This window comes from Corvus hawaiiensis, chromosome 11, assembly GCF_020740725.1.
Source record: "Corvus hawaiiensis isolate bCorHaw1 chromosome 11, bCorHaw1.pri.cur, whole genome shotgun sequence".
NCBI classification, from domain to species: domain Eukaryota; kingdom Metazoa; phylum Chordata; class Aves; order Passeriformes; family Corvidae; genus Corvus; species Corvus hawaiiensis.
This window is the reverse complement of record NC_063223.1, coordinates 9580155-9598890: the sequence shown is the minus strand read 5'-3', so window position 1 is coordinate 9598890 and position 18736 is coordinate 9580155. Positions and strand designations below refer to the sequence as shown.

The 18736-nt window shown below is 47.8% G+C and overlaps 1 protein-coding gene across 3 annotated transcripts in view; it reads right to left on the bottom strand.

The window, feature by feature from the left end:
• Positions 1-18736, bottom strand: part of PRICKLE2 (prickle planar cell polarity protein 2) — a 109332-nt gene that overhangs the window by 34332 nt on the left and 56264 nt on the right. Inside the window, exon 1 of one of the 3 annotated variants that reach the window (XM_048315403.1) lies at positions 7892-8420. The exons of the other annotated variants lie outside the window; for them this stretch is intronic. The gene's annotated coding sequence lies outside the window, so the exon portion shown is untranslated. Of the gene's footprint in view, positions 1-7891; positions 8421-18736 lie in introns of those variants that run through there. 3 annotated transcript variants of the gene reach the window in all.

Genomic DNA, 18736 nt, shown 5'->3' with positions numbered 1-18736 from the left:
CAGTTGGGGAGTCTCGGCATCACCTCTGGCTGTTTCTTTAAAAAATAATCAAGGAACCATTTCATGTGAATACTTTAATTAATCAGCTACCATGGAAGGGTGTGGAAGGGGTACTCTGCCTCAGCAAAGTCACTGGTATCATTGCTGTTTCCATCTCATTTCACAGTACGATTAAAAGCAGCTCAATAGGCAACAAGATGTTAAGAATAATTCATAGAGCCCCAATTTGGCACTAGAGACAGCTATTCTAAGGGAGTTTAGGACTTAGCCAAATTTTAACTTTTGGGATATCGATCATGAGCTTTAAAGGGGAACAAACCCAACAGTCCACTGGGAGCATGAACATTACAATGGGGAAAGAGCCAGCCCACAGGCTGCTTCCTCCTTCCCACTCTAGACACACCCCCTTCAGGAGATGGGAGATGGCAGGAGAGCATCAGAGGTCTTGGCTTTTAATAAATTAAATAAATCAGGACCTGTAATAACAGTGTCAAAGAGTGAATAGGTGAGATGTATGATCAGACAGACCCCAGAGATCACTCCCACCATTTCCCCCCCTGCCCCCAGCTCACACCACATACAGCCAGGAGCTTGAGGACTGGGTCAGGAAGCTGGTTTACCCCACCCTTCCTCCTGCCCCATTCCAGGCAAGTGAGTACTGTCGGTGAGTGGCTTCCCTGGTCAGAAAAGCAAAGGATGAAAACAACACAGGTAGTCTATCTACTCAGCAGTGACGTCCCCAAGCCAGGACAACTTTTCACCATTAAAACTTGATGATATCCAGGCATGGGGTTTCTGCCACCTCCCCAGGCAAACTGTACAAAATTCGAGATCTTGCCTCTGAGACATTCAGCTTTTTCCTCCTCATTAAAAACAGATGATTAACAGCTTCAATTACAATTTTCTTTACATTAGGATATGTTGTTTCATGGGAACAATACCCAGTGTCCTAGGAGTGTCTTTCTATGATCAGGTTTCCATGACTTCTTCACATAGGTCTCACTTACTCAACTTTATTTTATCATCTTCCAGCTCACTATAATTAAAAATAAATCCCCATAGTAAAAATTTAATATCAAAATGTACATTTCAAATGTGAGATGAAATCGAAAAACCCATTTTCCCCTGCTGCATTCAGAGCAGAGCAGCACAAAGCGAGACAATGACTGTGTCAGCGCTCACCTGTGCCTGCAGTGACCGCAGTGACAACGTGGGTGCCCCTGCCACAGCAGAGAGCTGGTGGGTGTTGGAGAGGAGCAGGGCCATGGCTGGCAGCCTGCCTGGCTGCTCCTGCCAGCAGCAGCTCGTTAGTCACTATTGTGGGAAGCGCGGCACAGCCTGGAGATGATCAGCACATCGGTGTGTCACACACCTTAGCATGGACAAGGAGCTACAGCTCAGGTGGGGTGGCACCTCCTCCAAAGGGAAACCCATTAGCTTGGCTCTGGCCAAGCCTCATCAGCACCAAGGCCTCAGCAACAACAACCTCTGCTGCCTGTGCAGCCTCGCACAACTTAAGGAGAGCGCAGGCAGCTGTTTCTTTTTAAGCAAGAATAAATTAACACCAATCACTGTCTGGAAATTCCATCTTCATTCATGAGCCTTTCCATTTTGCTCTCATCCCAGGTCTGCAAGTTTGTCTCAGGGAAGAACCTGCCCTGGTGACTCAGAGATATCACCAGCACTGGGGAGGAAACAAGGATGCCAGGATGGCTGACAGCATGACTGGCTTTGAGCACGGAGGGTGAATAAAGGAGCTTTTAAGCAGCTGTAGCTTGTGGACAGGGAGGAAAGGCAAGCGGGAGCCAGCCGGCAGCCAGGCTGCTGAGGGAGGCACGGGCTGGGGGGCATCAGCAGGGCTGCTTGGCACGGAGCTGTGCACAGAGCTGCCCTGTAGCAGGGCCAGGACAGCAGGAAGCAGATGGGGAGAAAAAGAACATTTCCTGGTGTCAGATTTAGCTGGAAAAGAGCTTGCCTTGAATTTACTTCACATGGTACAAAGCAGCAATGTCTCAAAAACAGACCGAAAAATTTCTTCTCCTCAAGGCCAGCAAAGTTACAAGATGGATGTGCTTTATTTTGCATTGGCTGCTTTTACATGGTGCTCCTGGCACAGTGGGCAAGTTGTCTCCTCAGAGGAGACTTTAAGCCCATTCCCAGTCACATCCCTACCCACACACTGGTGCAGGAGGAAGGTGCAAATAGATCCACCACCCCATGCCAGCCCTTTTCTCTCTACGGATGAAAACAGGCACACAATGGGAATCTGAAGCAAAGAGGACCCAACACACCAAGCAGAGAACCTGGCTTCTAAGTCCCTCTTGCTTGGGATGCAGAAGTAAGTACACTCCCAGCCTCAGTCCACCTACAAAGATCTTGACACAAAACCAATTGACCTGCAAGGTCTCCGGGACGAGGCAGTCCCTTGTTGTACATCCCTGTTAGCAAAGCACAGCCTCTGCTATCTCTGCAGGCTCCCACAGCCCCTTCATCTCAGCAATGGCACCAACAATAATCTAAACCACGCTGAAAACACTAGTGCTGTGCAAGAGGCTCTGGAGAGAGCTGCAAACATGACCCCAGCTTTCTGAAGAGACGTGAGGTCTCCCTGCTGTGAAAAACCAGCACCAAGGCAAAGGGGGTCCTTGCCAAAGGTGTGTAGCTTCAGCAAAGGAGCCAGGTAAGCTGGCCTCTCCCAGCATCCCTGCATGTGTCAGGCTTTGGGGTGCACAGGCAGGATGGGACTCCCTAGGATGTTGACAGCAGCATACCCCTGCCTGCAGGAAAAGCTCCTGGCCACAGGGCCCTTCTCTTCCCGTTTAGTGGGTGGGCATGCAGAACATAACACAGCAAACAGCACCAAAGCAAAGCGTGCCCAGGCTGGGATCTGCAGATATTCTGAGGAAAGGCAGAGACCAACACCTCCCAGCAACAGTAGGAATGAAAGCAGAGTTTAAAATTGTGGCAGAAATGTTAAAATTCCTCTCAGACAAAGAAGGAACTCGGTAAACAGCCCTTATCACCCACCAGTGGGTGCTTATCTCTGCTTCTCACTTGTTTCTTCTGGGATGGAGATAAATGGGCTGTATCAGGGAGCACCTCCATCTCCAGACAAAGCGAGAAGCAGGAATGCCATGGCCTTCAGGGCCATGTGATGCCTCTGCTGTGCTCCCTAATACAGGATTTGCATGCATTTGTGCACACATTAACATGCAAGATTTGGAATCCCTCAAAAAGCAATTGGCTGCTCTGCTCGGATGGGGTGTGTAAATGCAGACGGACAATTCCCTTCTCATTTGGCTTAAGACATACACAGCAGCCTGATCTCTTCCCACCATCATGCCATCATTCTGACTGCAATAAGGCTTTTGAGTCAGCCATCAGTCAGTAAATCACAAAATCCCAAGACTTCTTGAGAAAGAGAGAGGCTCAAGATTTGGGGCAGCTCATATGACCTCTGAGTCTCTTAACAAGGGTGTCTTAATATCCCTGCCTGTTATCTCCTCCCCTCATTTGAGAGTTAATGAGGCATCTTCCCATCCCAAGTGAGCTCCAGCTATACAGACCCGTTTCTCCAGACCTCACAGACAGGGCAAACATTTACCTAAATGGAAAAATTAACACAGTCCTTCACTGCCATAGGGAGAGTCCAGCAGCTCTTCTCCAGCACAGGGAAACTGATGCATGGAGCAACCACAGGCAGCACCCAGCTGTGGCTTCCCCACAGACTTCCTAAACATCAGACAAGCCCCAAGCTTTTGTGCTCAAAGCAGTTCAGGCTGAAGTTCTGCCTCTTTCTCCATCTTCTCTAACACTGTATTTTGAACTAAACGGTCCCAGCAGCCCCCAACCAGCTGCTGCCCATGGCCTCGGGTCCCATGGATTTCAGTGACAAGAGGGCATCTCTCCAGACAAAACATTTCTGCAACTTCCCAGCTCTTCCAGTCACTGCAGCTGAAAAAAACCCCAACCTATCAGTGGGAATGAACTGCAAAGACTGTGTTACCTGGGTTGAAAAGGAAGCTTAGCAAAAGCTTTTACCTGCCCACTGTGGTGCAGGAGGAGGTGAAGTAGACACGAGTACCTACAACATTGGGAACTAAAAGTCTGAAGACGAGGCCCTTGGTGCCCTGCAAGGACAGTCAAGGGATGCTAACACTCACTTGACACAACCTGTTGTGGGAACAGCTGGCTTGAAGATCAACATCAGGTGGTAGCAACAGAGCTGGCAGAACAGTAATGCCAGGAAACCAAGGAGGAGAGAAATAATCCAGCAACCAAACTGGTTGCATCCTACAGATACAAGTCCCCCAGATCCCAAAGGCCATGGGAAGAGCACTTTTAGCCACCCAGCTCCATAAAGGTCTGCAGGAGGTGGGGAAACACTGAGAGGACGGAGGAGTTGCAAATCAGACTCTTCTCCATCTTCCCCATCCATCTTCTCTTGTCTCGCCACTCAATTTGCTCAAGGCAAGTCAACTTTACAGTGTTGTTTTATGTGTAGTTCCCCCTTGACCCCTGCAGTGCCCACAGCAGCAGCTGTGAAGGTATCCAGGATGGCATTGAAGCTTTTATGACGAAGCCCATTTCCACTCCTGGAAAAATTCTCCTCTCTAGCTGATTTGTCCAGGCTGGAGACTAATTTTATTTTAAAAACTCATCCTTTACCAATGCAAAAGCTATTCTTGCTTAATTAAAAAAAGGAAGAATAAAAAAAGAACTATCTCCAGTACTGCCAGTTGCAGCCAAATATGAGCAAGAGCTGCCTTTGAGGATTTTCCATTTGCTCTGTTTCCATCACAAATCAGGACCATCCCATTCAAAAGCAGGTAGAACATCTCCCCGTGGGTTCCCACTTGCCCTGTCCCCATATCACTGCTTCACTGAGGCATGGCCTGAGGCAGCCTCCAGGCTGCTCCCAATCCTGCTGTCTGTCGTCTTAGGCACCACATGGCAGACAACAACCGTCAGCACACCAGAGGCAGACCAAGAAATTAGGACAAAACACAACACAATGCACAAACCCCCCAAATTCCTCATCTGATCTGTCTGGTGCCCCCTTAGGCAAACAAGGAATCACAGAACCACAGATCAAAGCTGTGGCCAGACCTTGCAGCAACATCCCTGGATGAGAATGAAAGCACGACCAGCCTTTCAACCTGTGGCTAAACCACAGTGGGGGATCTAGGGTGCACCACAGGCCATTTTGGGGGTGCACCCCAGTGCTCTGCAATGAACACAGGTCCCTGCTTGGGCTCCAGTTTCTTCTCGTGAGCTGGGTAAGAGCTGCAGGGTGTTGAAACACCCTCTTGACCTGAACCACACTGCCAGGCTGCTCCCATGAGCCACAACCTCTGACATGAACTGTGAAAATTCTGATACATAAAGATGAGTTAGCTAAATTAAAGGATATTAATAACTCAGCAGGTCTCAGAAGAACTCTCAACTTGGATCTCTCAGGATATTTTGCAGAAGATTCAATAATTTTTTTCATAAAAAGAGGTTAGACAGAAGAGGGCAAAGTGCTACACCTATGTGAGCTGCAGATCAAGCAAAGGGGAGAGAGATAAGAGGCAAAAGAAGCTGCAGTGAGCCCCAGCCTGTTTCCCACCCATGCTACCAGGAGAAAAGGAATCCAACAGGCTGCTCCCTCACATCCAAGATGACGGAGGCAGCCTGCCAGCTCTCAGGCTTACCGCTGCTCTCAGCATATTTATATTAGGGTTGGTTTTTTCCCCTTAAAGGTCCAGCTCTTAGCATACAGAAACAATAACAACCACATATTTTTCCCTGGTCATGGAGAAAAAATGCAAACCACTAGTTTACAAGTTGAAGAGAAGAACGGGCTCAGCAGCAGCAGTAACAACCCTGAAGCTGGTGGGCAAACAATGCTGAAGCCAAGCTCATGATTATAAAAGGCAGAAGAAGGTACAGGATGGGCAGATGCAGGGACTGTGGACACCCGAGAGGGTTTGGTGTCCCCCATGGCAGGACAGCTCCAACCCCAAGGATCCCAGAGACCCATGGGGCCCCTGGCTGATGGGGTTGGGGCAGGGGAGGTAGTGGAGGAGTAGGCACAGCAGGCCCCTGACAAACTCTCCCTCTGGGCTCCCCATCCAAGAGCCAATGTGAGTCTGTGTGACAAAGTGCTGCCTACCCTGAGGGTTATCTTGTCAGATTTTAGTGATAGCATTGCGTAGCTTTTCAGCCTAACAAGATGCAGAGCTGTATAGAAGGAGGTTCTTTCTGCTTTGTTCTTAACTGAATGATGAAAATTCCAAGCCTGGGGTTCTAGAACCCTGGATCCAAACCCAGCTCTCCACTGAGAAACCTGTCGCTGTTCAGCATGCAGATCTTCACTGTTTTCTCAAGTTTGAATAACCCTGGGCTCTCCACAGGCAGTATTTATCTTCCTGCCCGTCTCTTCCCCCCATCCCATTCCAGGCTTGCAACCTATCACTCCAGACTAGCTAAGCTAAGTGAGTTCCCAGAGACCTGCCCCAGGGCTGTACATGCTATTTTAAGGGCCTTCACCAGTTTGTATTTGCAGCATGACAAGCAGAAACCACGGGAACCAGTAAACATGCTTCAATCCAAGCATATCCAGGCCATACATCCTGAAGGAAAAAACCTGGCTGATAGGCAAAGTGCTCAGAAGCAAGATGAGCTAGGCTGAAAATTGTCACTATTTCAAATGTTAAGGCTCAGACAGTGTCCCATGAAGCAGGCAATACTGACCTGCCTGTGAAAGCAAACACTGCCAGCCTGATCTGTGCCTGTGCTGGCTGAGCCAGAGTCATGCTGCCAACAGCAAACACACAAGGCTGGGTCATTCTGTTAAACCGAGTCTGGCTGGCAGAAAACACACAACGGGAGAAGATTAAAATATGAAGCAAAACATAATCTTGTTAGCTGCAGACAGTTTTACTTCACAAATCTTTATCACAGGCTCAAGCTGGCACCCTTATAAACACAATGCAGTGATGCGAGACATGTAAGTGCTCCCACAGCAGGCGAAATAATCGCCGAATGAAAATAAGTCAGATAAGTTACAAGATAAGAGAGCTAAAACTGAAAGGATGACACTGCATCTGGTGCAAATAATTATTTTGGCATTATTCTGTCCAGCACTAATCCTCAACTGCTCGAAAAGATTCAATCACTGTTGAGCACCGCCAAGGAATCATGACTAGAAAACAAAGAGCAACTGGATTAAAATCTTTTCATGGTCACAGGTCACGTCTGTGCCACATCTGCTTAAAATGTTCCTTCAAGGGACGAGAAAAAAAAGGAAATTGGACTTGAAAAGATTGCACTAAAAAACAGAACCCCCAGGTTGCAGTTCTAGGTTGGTTTACAGTTTGGCATTCTGGCAAGAACAACAAGGACTTAGAAAGATTACTTTAAAACTTTCTATTCTCAGGAAGGGAAAACCACCAAAATAAACATCCGAACGGCAATGTCCTCATTCACAGCCCCAGCCTGCATGCAGAAAATGTGCTTCTAGGGGCTGCATTTACCAGAGCAATACAATTAACACCAAGAGATGAGGATTTTTTAACTCCTACTAGAGTCAGCTGAGCCTTCCTGATTATTTTTAAAATGAAAAGTCCATTACAATAGCATCAGCATTTCTCCCTGATATCCTGCAGCTGCAGAAATGCAATTTAAGAATTAACCTTTTACATCCATAAACACAGAGAACAGCAAAGGCTGGAAAAACAGCACAGCCCCTCACAGCTCACCACCACCAGCACACTGAGCAAAGTTATTACGCAGCTCCGTGCATCCATGGAATGCTCCTTATTCCTCCTCCTCCTCCCTTCTACCTTCTATCTCTCCCAAAAATCCACGACAAATTTGAAGTCGCTAGCCAAAGGAAGTTCCTTACCTGTTCCCACTGGCAATGACAGCGCGGGAGGGAAGAATCTCTCGTGCTGCCCAGCTGTCCTAGCTGTGACCGGTGCCTCTGGGCTGGAGGGCTGCTCGCAGGACCAGCCGGAGCACCGCAGTGCCATAAAGCATCCCTCACTCCCGGCTCTGCCCAGCGCCAGCGGAGCCGCCGCTCGGGGCTTTGTCGGGGCCTCTCAGAGCAGGCACGCACTGACCGCGGAGTGTTCCCAAAGGAAACCTGCCCCGGAAAAACGTGCCATTCCTGCCCCGCGTCTGAAGCTTTCCCGTCAATTGCCTCGCTGTGAAATCCGGCTCCAGAGGGTGCCTCCCTCTCTGCTCCCAGTCCGAATGAATCCAGCAGCTTCCCCCTCCAGCCTGCCTTTCACTAACTGACCCTTGAAGGTGGTAAGAGGATGTCCAATTTGCTCGCCGAGCGCAAGGCATTAACGAGGAGCGATGCAGCCCGTAGAGAATAATTGGCGGCGCGGGAGCGGCGCGGGGCTCTGCTGTTGCATTGCTCTCCTCTCCTGCATGTTAATGAACAATGATGTCAGCAAGCCAAAGTCACCGCATACCACCCGGACCGGCGCCGCGGCCCGGCCACCCGCCCCTTTATTTACATGGAAATCAGCCCACTCTCCGAAATCAATAAATCCTGTAGGCGGCTTAGGCAACGGAGAGGGGAAAAAAATCCTCCTCGCTCACTTGCGTGTTTCAAAGAGTTGGCTCCATACCAGCAGCCCAAACTGAATGGTGTGAAGACACTGATTATCCTTCCCCCCTTATTTGATGCTGACTGAGCCTCAACTTGCTGTCAAACTTCAGGCACCGCTTCTTAGGTACGTGGGCTATTAACGCAATGATCCGATGCCTCCGAGCAACGTATCGTTTTTCTCCTGGCTTTCAATGCCCTCTTAATTATCTTCTACAGTCGTTTGCTGTGATTCCCTACTGGTTTTCAGATGCAGCATGTTTGTGACCAGCAGGGCTAAACATTCTGGGAAATACAAGCTATTAGCGTGGCATTTTGCTGCATATTTTAATACATTTTCTCTCACGCGGCCGCGACAGATGAACGATTCACACCCTTTTATGTGTGTCTCAGGTGAGTACTGCGAGCCCCAGGAATGCAGCACCTCAACAGGGATACTAAGCATCTTTCCCCCGTGTTTCCTTCCCCTTGGAAAAGAAAATGCAGAGAAGGAGCTACGCTGCCAAATTTCTTTTGCTGTTCTTTCAGTCCGTTGTTTGGGAATTCGGTGGTCACAAATGAATAATTCGAGTCAGCTGGAGTACAGCGTACTTCTCAGTTTTTAGCACTTGCAAAAAGTGAGTGAAATTCAAAAAACCAGTTTCTGTGGACTCAAAAAAACCCCACAGAAAGCAAATAAAACTTTCCCAACACACAGTGCTTCTTGTTGAGGAATGCACCTGGTCCAGGCAGCTGGGCTCACAAACTGCAGATTGAGATGGAGACTGAAATGCACTTTAAACTCTGGGTGGGACCCCGAGACAAGAGGCCGTGAGCTCCCAACCTTTGGGATAACAAAGGACATGAAGATGGGGGATGCCAGCCAGGTAAACAGATACTGAGAGACACTGCAGGAGCTGGGAATTGCCGACCTTTTGGGTAACAAAGGAGTTAAAGACCAGTGATGCCAGTAAGGTGGATGGACAGGAAGAGGAGAGCAGGAGCCGAAGACAACTAGAGGTGAAGAGCGAGACTTGAGCCTGGGTAGACTGTGAGAGGATGAAAGCCCAGGAGTTCCTTTCTTGGAGGATTCTTCTCGGAGGCACCAGCTCGGGCTGTGTCTGTGTTGCTGCTCCGGAAATAAATGGCTTTATGGAACAGGACAGCTAAGACTCTGCTATGGGAAACCTGGGGCCGAACTGGTGAGGAAATGTTGTCTGGCTGTGAGTGAGGTGTGCGGGGAAGCCAAGTGGGGCTCCCGTTGGCTCACTGGAGCCGCTGCTGTGAAGGGACTTTAGTCCCAGAAGTCAAAGTCTCTGGCCTTGGGAGTGTGACTCCCAGAGAGTCTTGTGAATGGTCAGACTGGGAAGTTTCCTTAACGTTCTGTTGCATGCTCCTGAATTTCGAGGCCTGACTCCAGATTTCACAGCCCTTGATTTTGGCAATATTAACTATGTTTACAGAACACAGGAGGATGCAGAAACTACAGCTGTGAGTCTTTCTGCAGCCTAAAATGACTTGAATTATTATTACTAAGGCTCATAAATTAGGTTTAATTACATGGAATTACACTCAAAATCTCAAGGGTGAGATCTTCAGCTGGGACAAACCAGCCCAGCTCCCACCCAGAGCCTCCCCAAGTTACTTGGCCAAGTGGGACAAACCAAGAATGTGCAGAGATCTGAACTCTCTTATTTTTTTCATTTAAATTAAGTCTGAGCAGCAAGTTCAAGAGCAGAGCACTGACTCTTAGTGCATCCATCCAGCCAGATCAGACCTTCCTTTCATAGAGCAGGGGCTTCTGCTGGAGATGGCTGAAGTGCTGAGGATGGTCTCCTTCAACTCGTCCAACTACAAAGAACTTGTAGGAAAAATTTTCCCTGATCCTTCAGCTTCCTAAACTGGCCCATTTTGCCTCTTCCAGCCTGAATCAGTGCTGCAGGCAGGCTGTCAAGCTTGCCTCTCTATGGTTAATGTGCCATGGCCCCAAGATAATTTACTTTTCCTCTTGAACTCAGAACATGTTAATTACAACACAAAGGGAACGAGATGAAACTGAATTGGGCAAAAGCAAATAAAGAAGCCTGCTTATAAAATGATAATGTTGAGCAGAAATGCTGTAGAGCAGAAATTATGCATGTTCCCTGGAAACATATCCCTAAAAGAGTGCAGCAGTGACTTGGGGCTACAAATGGCACAAGGAACACATCCTGCTCCATAGGGCACATGTTGCAGGCACTAATTTTCACCCAACACATGAGTAAAAATGTCTGACTTTACCTGCATTAACTTTCAAGGAGGAAAAGCCCTTTAGCTGCAAACACTTTGGAGCAAAGTCTCTATTCGTGCTTCAAGTGCTGTAGGAGCAGGACTGTCAGCCGGCCTTGCCCTCAGGGGAAAGGTTGACATGGCACGAGTGTCCAACCCCACACTTCTTGTACAACACTCTCTGTGCAACCATCTACAGCAGCTTTGATCACCCTGCACCAGCCTGACATGATCCCACCCCAGGGCACGTGGCGGTGTCATCCCCACACAACCAACCATCCTCAAGCTGAGTTCTGCTTGGCTTTCTTGGCCAACTGATCATCTGCACAAAGGGATCACACCAGGAACCGCAAACTGTTCAGTCTAAGTTCATCCACAAAGAAGAATGGGTGTGAGAATCATGGACTGAAGTAAAAGATTAGTAAAACACCAATGTCTGTAACACTTCAGCTGCAGGGCTAGCTGCGAGCAGAGGAGCTTTGTGTCTCCAAGCAGCGTCTCTGATCATCATCGCTCCTGACAGACTTCTTGTTCCAATACCTGCAAATCTAAATATCTACAAAATCCAACGAACAGCGTCTTCTGAGACAAGAAATCAGATTAGAAGCTGTGTAATGTTTGGACACACAACTGTCTCAGGGAAATGGAAATGAGCCTTCCTGCTTTGAAAGCTGCCAGTTTGCTGACAATTGCTCCATATTATTGTTACCTACTGCAAGGCTTGTGAAAAGGTCATGCATTGGAATAACTCCAGAAGGCACACAAGATTTGTTGACGGATTGTGCACATTATGCAGGTGAAATGGGTGTTTCATTAGGCAGCAAGGAGAATACTGAGCTGGTGGAGCACATTATCAAAGGTTAGGTGAAGGACTTGCATCATTACAAGGATGGATGCTGACAATTGCCAGCAATGAAGAAAACGACCAGAAGTAAAAAGCTACTAAAATAAAGATCAAGAGCAGGAAGCCCCTGCTTCTATGCAGGGGTGTAAGATGGACAGCTCTGCTTGTAAATGTAGCACCATCTTTCTTCCCTTTGTTGCTAGTTTTAATGATAAATACCCAAATGCAGTCAACTTTAAACTTTCTGCCATTCGCACAAACTCATACCTGCGGCTAATTTAACAAATCATTGGAAGAGCCCATTTTTCATAAATGCTGTGTTTTATCACCTTGATGTATTGATTGTCTGTCAGTCAATAGAGTTCCACAATGTTGACTCTGCTGATGGCAATGAGCTGCACAGCAGAGCCACATGCAGCAACAGCAGACTGGTGCCCTCAAGGTCACCGGGCTACTACCCTGATGAATGTCAGATCAAATTGCCTTTCTGAATTATTTAGTGAGCATCCTCTGCTGCAGCATGCCAGGGCACTGCACAGCACTGCTACCTTGGGATGTCACAAGAGGCTTCAGACTCTGCCACCCCAAAATGCTGCCCACAGGGACGCAGACCATCTGCGTCCTGCAGATGCAGGACGTACTGCACACACCACCAGCTTGTTCTGCACCAGGGGGGTTGCAGGTCCCCTTCACCACCACCAAGCCCATCCTGGCTCATAGCCACAGGCATAATAATAGATGACTTTCCCATTGCTCTTTCTGACCACAGAAATACAGAACTGGATACTACAGTGGTATTTTTCCGCTCCGGTCCCACGCTCACCCTGTAATTTGCAGAGCAATCTCCACTGACAGAGCCAGTGCTCCCACCCCAGCGCCAGCACAGGAAGAGCCCAGTGTGGTCCCTGGGCACAAGGCAGTAGAACATAAGCAGTACACATAAGCAGTAGAACAACAGGCTGGAGAGGGCACAGTTTTACAAACACTGGATGGGAAAGGCAAGATGACTGCAAAAAGTTGTTAGTGACAGGGAAGGGAAATGACCCTATGTGGCAGGGTACAGCCCAACTCTGCCCAGCCAAATGCCTGTCTCTTCAAGAGTCACACAAGGATGTGTCCAAGGCATGGGGAAGGCTCCTTGAAGAATGTGAATCATGAAACAGAGGTCAGGACTTGAAATAAGGATGAGGTTTATTTTTTCTTTTTTGTTTTTAAGCAAGGCAGCAAATGCTTCCCCACAGCTCTCAATGCTAGAAGCAGGGATGTCTTACGTAAAAAAAAAAAAAAATGGGATAGAGAGAGAGGCAGAGAGACCAACACCAGATGCAGATCATTAATCCCAAAACTTGGCCTCCTCCACTTTTCCTCAGGGCTGCCATTTGTACCTTCACGTGCCTGCTGCCTGAGACCAACTGTGACAGACCCACTCCTCCTGCTGTCACCTCTGCTGCCTTCCACTCATTTTTGGCAGAGCCAAGGGTAAGGATCTGTGCTGTCAGTCTGCAAGGAGGACTTTGGTTTTTAAAACACCATCGAGTCCAGCAGCAGCTGACGCAGAAGGGGAGATGCAGCCCATATGCACTGCGGCTGATTTTAGAGACAATTTTCTGTGTTTCCTACCAACTCACCCAGTGAGACAGGTCTGACCCTGGCTGGCACCCTCTGGTGCACAGCCAGAGTTGGACAGTGAGGTGTGGCCATGAGCTCATGCTGTCCTGTCCATGTCCTCTGGCAGCGCTGAACCACACAAACACAGGGATGATCAGCACACTGCGCTGATGTTCCTGAGCATCACTGCCTGGCACCCCAATCCCCTCCATGTCAAGGCACCCCAAAAGGACCCTCCTCCACCGACCATCCTCACCCCAGCACTGCATGCCCTGGTATGATACACAGAGCACACCAAAACCAGAGTTTAATCAATCACTATCTCTTCCTCTCTCTTTTTTTTTTTTTAATCACCTTAATGCAAGAAGCTTTAGAGAGCTTAGCACAATAAGGCTTTCATTGGCTCTAGCTTCCACTCGGCACTAATAAGATTTTTACTTTTATATGTTGAAACCAAATTTGTAACTGAATGTGAACAATCCAGATGCTCCTGTGGTTTCTTCCCCTTTGCTAGCCTGATAGGCTTCTCATCTGAAGACTTTTTAATAGTGTCCTTTAATGATGTCTACAAAAGCCTCATTAAAGCACTCTATTGTAATTTAAGCTAAATAAACTCAACACAGTTATTTTTGTAATCGCATATTTTCCTTGGGGCCTTTCCACAAACAATAAAGTGTTCACTGAAAATACATGACAAAGGAATTGCATAAATCTTCAGCTTATCTGGTGGTATGTTTTCCAAAGATCTAAACCTTTGATCAGCAACAAATTAATTTTCCATTTACACAAAATAGAAGATGTATTTTCAGGATAACCAACTAACCCTGCAAGTCTGCATTGACATGGCAGCAGCTCAGGACTCCCTTGCTGCCGCCCTTCTCACTGCCTGACACTGTCAGGGTCGCTGTCACATCAGATGATTTTTATTTTATTTTTTGGTTTCAAACCTGTCTAACAGGGTGTTTCGGGTCAGTGGTTACATACTGAGGATTTCTTGTCTTAAGTCACTGAGCTCTCCACTGCACTAGCCATGCGCTGCCTGGCCCCACCACCAAAGCTGTGCATCCTCAGGACCAGGGGAACTGACTATCTCCATGCTCAGAGGCGAGTCTTGAGCCAGCCCAGTCCTGGACAAGTGACACAAGTCTGGTTTTTACCTCCTTAAACCAGATTGTGCACATCTTCCCTGGCTGCCAGCAGGATTTTGGTGCTTCCCTCACTTTGGCTGGCACCACATGAGCCCCTGCTCCCAGTCAGGTGCTGCAGGGCTGCACAAACCTCTGGCCAAGCTCCCTGGACACCAGCAAAGGTCTGAGATGGCCATGCGTCTACTCCCACCCAGGAGACACAGTTGCCTGCTTTTTGTGAACTAAGAGAAAAGATCTGTTTGCTGCTTGCACCCAAACTGTGTTAAATGCACAGGGAAGTGGTAAATTCAGCACATTTTTGGATCCAGCCCTCTCATATGATGTCAGGGAGAGAATCACACATGCTGGGTCATGAACAAGAAGGGGCTTTTGCTATGTCTTCAAGTCTTAAATTTCCTAGTGTATCTAGGGAGATCAGATGTGGTCAGGAATGCACCTGGCTCCTCACCTCCCAACAGAGCAGTGGGAAGAAAGGTCCCAAATGGGTTTTTATTTCATACCTGAGAGCAAGAAATGGCCCTGGATGATACAAAACCAGCCAGCAGATGGACTAGCACGTGCTGTTTCAGTACACCCCAAACTCCACAAGACTTCTACAATCAAGCCAACCTTGATTAAAAGAAACACCTCCAAAATAGAAAACAATAAAATTCTGAAAAGTGGCATCTCTGTCTAAGCTTGGGTGGTTTCCCAGCCCCAGCCCTCTTAGGATCATGGCCCAGTGCCCTTCATGGAATGCACAGAGCAGGTCTTAGGCAATGGCAAGGTTCCCAGCCTGTCTGTCCCACTGGTTGAAGCTGGATGGAGTTCCAGTGTCCTCCAGATAGCCTGGCACTGCACACACATGACAGGTGATGTTTGCTGTCCTTCCCTTTGTTTTAATTAGCAATAACAACTTGTTATCGTGGCTTGACATTTGTTCATACTTAGGAATAAATTGCTTCCTTGAATGATGTGCTGACATTACAACAGGCTTTCTATGTTTCTGTTGGTTTTAGTAGCTCATAACAATCAACGAAATTCATTACTCTTGCCACAAGCACCCACAAGATGTGCCAGCCAGGGTGTGGAACTCACAGCTCAACTCGTGGAAGTTAAAAGGTTTTAATGTTGCCTGCAAGAAGTCCAGGGTTTGAAATTTTATACACCTGAATTACAGAAAAAGAGATGCAAGCCACTGCATTGTTTTATCTGCCTAAGGACTCAACATTAAGTCAGAGTAAAAATAATTCATTAAATATTAATTAAGTGTATAATTTGGACAGCGTTTTTAGTGATAAGCCTTCTGGCCTGCAAGTTATTTCATTCTCATGTTTTTAACTTAAATTTAACTTAAAAATTAAAAGGATGGTATTTAACAGCAAAAGTTCTCTGCTACAATATAATTCGTCAAAGCATTCTCACTGAAAGGAATCACTAGAGAACAGCCTGTGCCTCACCATCCTTAATGGGAATGGGCTGTCAGTTATACTCTAGTCCCATTTCTCCATGCTGTGTCAAGCCTTGTACATCAAACTCAATACACAAATCACCAGCTCCATCAAGATCATTAGAGCCGCTCAGTCTGTCAGGGAAAGGTCAGTGCATCGCTGCCTGCTCCAAACACAGCATCAATCACAGCCCTCATCAAAGACGGCCACAGCGGCAGGAGCATGCAGCTGGAAACCCACATCCCTTCCTCCTGCAGCAGCCTGTCATCCCCTAAACCTTCTTCTCTTCTTGTAGAACACAGCCAGGCTTTTATCTTATCATCGTCTATAGGGAAATGCAACTATATCGTCTGCTCTGGGAACAGGGGGATCAGGGGGAATCAGGACCTGCAGGGAGGGATTAAGACCGTTATCAGGAGAGGGCTGGCCAGAAACGTGGCCACTGATTCTTACACTGGCTCCCTCCTCCATGGGGTCCCACACTGTCCCCACTCCCCGGGATGAGTCCAATGCAGGCAGTGTCACGGGAGCATCCCTCCTCACTGTGCCAGACCCAGACCCACACATGTGGTAACAGTCCTAGGGAAGGCTCAAAGCCATCCTTTAAGATGCTGGTTGTTTCCATCATAGCCACACTGAGGCATGGCTTGCAGAGAGACCACATTACCCTGCCAGGTTGCTGTTGGCCTTCCACCAGCCTGAGCCTCAGCCGTGGGGCTCCCAGCTTACGCGAACCCACGAGGGCATCATCCTGCCCACAGCTCAAGCACCAGGAGGGGTGGAAAACCCAATTGCTGGTGATTAACAGGGGACACCAGCATTATCCAATGCTACGGCTCCCACCAGACACTGCTCATTAAACATGATGAAACTACAGGCCATTTCTTCCTCTTTTTTCCCCTACCAAGCTGTGTCGAACACACAGCATTATCTTCAAAGGGCAAAGCAAACATGTTTGCTAAACATGAGCAGACTAAATACATCAGCCTTTTAGAAGCAATTATTGCTGCTAGAGACTTAGTGAGTCCCATTGTTTTGTGGCTCAGCCAGCTCCTTTGGAGTGGGCTGTTCTGCAAAGCCAGCACCCTGTGACAAGGCGTAACCCCTCCCCAGGGAAATAAAAAACAGGTGGGCATCCCATGGAGTGGGGCTTTCTTTCTGCTGAGTGTTCAACTTACAGTGTCTCCTTGCAACAAAATAACAGCAGTTTGGAGGTCAGCTCGGCTGCTGACTGAGGACAGGGTTAGCCAGGCTCCTGCAGCAGAGGTTTGAGGCTGTTTCTGGAAAACTGTGGATGGGTTAAGGCTGGGAACCTTCCTGTGGTGTCTCCTGTCTGGAGGGGATTACTCTGACCAGTAGTTAGCCTGGCTGCACTGGTGGGGGGGGCGGGGGGGGAAGAGGGAAAAAGTCCTCTTCTCTCCATCCCAAACAAGCTGGGCAGCTCCAGACCAGGGTGGCTCACTTTGCTGAGATTTTTAAAAATGTGTATTTGCAGAGTCAGGGAAACATCTCCCCTTTCCATGGCCTTAATTCAGGGCAAACAGCTCAATCCCCAAAATTCCTTCTTTGTACAAACTGTGATCATTCCCTTGTGTCAGTATGGAGAAGCAGAGGCAGAGTGCAGTCGGGCTCCCTGGGGTAATAAGCACTTCCAGTGTATCTCAAAAGAGATGAGCAACCAGGGATGGCCAACCTGACAGATGGGGGAAGGAGAAGGGAAGCTAATGATACCAGCAAGACGATTGTAATTAGTGTAATAAGCAGCAATCGTAACCCAACAGCTGCCTTTCCCTCCCTGAGTGTCTGCTGCATGCACCAGCGCAAACCATGGCCAAGGATTTTGACACTTGCTGCACTCTGAACATCTCTGCTGTGAAAAAAGTTCTGACTTTGATAGTTTTCATTCCACACAAGACATAGAGCAGAGCACTTATTCCAGCCTCTACACCTTCACCTGAGTGAGCAGCACCGTGTGCTTACAGAAGGGACATGAAACTGGGTTTAGTTTTAATGTCAACTGTGAAAACTGTGTTTTGCTTGTGACTTTGAATGAAAGGTCGTCTCCTCTATGTTGAGGCAAACCTGCCATGCTCAACTTTTTGAAGTGCCTGAAGCCTCAGAAAAGCTGCTCTACAGCAAATGGCGAAACATGACAAATATAATTTTTGGTGGGCATATATAACCAACCTCCACTGATGGGTATTTGTCTAATGTCCTTCCCTGGCGCATGTTTAAGCTAAAGTCCCTTGAAACACAACAACAAAGCTGACAGTGAGCCAGAAAAAACTATGTTCTTCCACCAGTTTTAGGGGTTGGATCAACATCCACAGTCAGCATAAGAGTTGCAAATCTGCTGATGTGACAAGCTACAGGACCTAAATAACAAAAATATGCTGTGTCTTAGACCCAGACTAATTCTGAATCATTTCTGGTGCTCAGTCTCCAGGAGGGAATGCTCTTCTCACTTCCTTTCTGTTATCCCTTGGTCTAACGGAGGTGGTATGGGGAAGCAGTCACATCCTCAGGGTATCTGGATATTTTGGCAGTAGTTAAGGATTCAGTTCCCAATGATTTTTAGTGGGTGTTAAGACACTCAGAAAGTACCTGCTGTGAAGATGTTTGGAGGTGTGAGCTCTAAGCTCTTCAAGCAAGGGACTATTTCCTGCAGTGCTTAAGAAAATGAGAGTATGATGACAACAAATAATGACAAGCTCAGAGAGCAGAAAATGTTTATGTTGAGGAAATTTAACCCCTATGAAAGGAAGAAGCCCAGGCTGGGTGGGAAAGCTCAGGAATAACTGCAACCAGGAGGTTTGCTGAATGTTTCCTGACTGACCAGCTAGGCAGTGAAAAG